The following is a 1,088-nucleotide window of genomic DNA, read 5'->3' on the forward strand; positions in this document are numbered from 1 at the left end:
TTATCCTATGTATAGATTTCATGTTTTTTGACTTTCCTTAAACTTTTATTGTTTCTGGATTTTAACCATGGATGGAAATGTTTTCTTTCTTCTTAAGCTATGAAGAAATTCACTCAGGTTTTTTCATAATTTTTGCATAATTTTTTTTTTTTTTACATTTGAATGTATGATCTCTTTAGAAACTGTACCAGTGTATGGTGTGAGGAATGGCTCCAACTATATCTTTTTCCATATGGCTATCCAGTTGTTGCAGCAGCATTTATAAAAATTCCCTCTTTTCCCTACTGATTGGACCTGCTGCCTTCATTACATACTAAGTTTTATAGGCACTTGGGCTATTTCTGCTCTTTGCATTCTGTTCTATTGGTCTGTCAGACTATTAGTAAGCCAGTTACATGCTGCTGTAACTATAGAGGCTTCATAATATTTTCATGTCTTGAAGGTAACTTCCCACATATTGTTATTAATTATTTTTAGGATTTTCCTGGATATTCATATTTAATGATAAACATTATAATTTATCTAGTTTTATAAAAATAGCTTATTTATTGACTACATCTGAAATTTATAGGCATGTTTAGGAAAAATTGACATCTTTGGCTTTTTGAGACTGCCAATCATGAAATACAAAATTATATTTTTTCTGAATTTTCCTCATCTACGCTTTGCACTGTAATTAAGATTCTATCCTTCTTTCTACCTTCTGATTATAATGTATATGAATTGTATTGAATTTTCTATGCTAATTTTGTACTTTTATATTAGTTATTTGCACAAGTTATTTTCATGGGTTATTTTAGGTCTTTAAAATATGTAATAAACTCTAAAAGTAGAGGTAATATTACCTGTTTCCCTCTGATTCTGATGCCTCTTATTCCTTTCCCATTACAATCACATTTCATAATATTTGAGTGTTATAATGTTAAGTAATAGCAGAGACTAGGCATCCAGGTTTCACTTGTGGTTCTAACCAAGAATGCCTTTAGAATTTTCAGATAAAGTTTCTGCCTTTTGGTTTGAGATTTATTTATTTTATCCTCTTAAAGAAGTCTCTATCATTCCCTGTTTCAAAGTAGTGTTTTTTTTTT

This window comes from Condylura cristata, unplaced genomic scaffold (genome assembly GCF_000260355.1).
Source record: "Condylura cristata isolate star-nosed mole 26May11 unplaced genomic scaffold, ConCri1.0 scaffold00025, whole genome shotgun sequence".
Taxonomy (NCBI): Eukaryota; Metazoa; Chordata; class Mammalia; order Eulipotyphla; family Talpidae; genus Condylura; species Condylura cristata.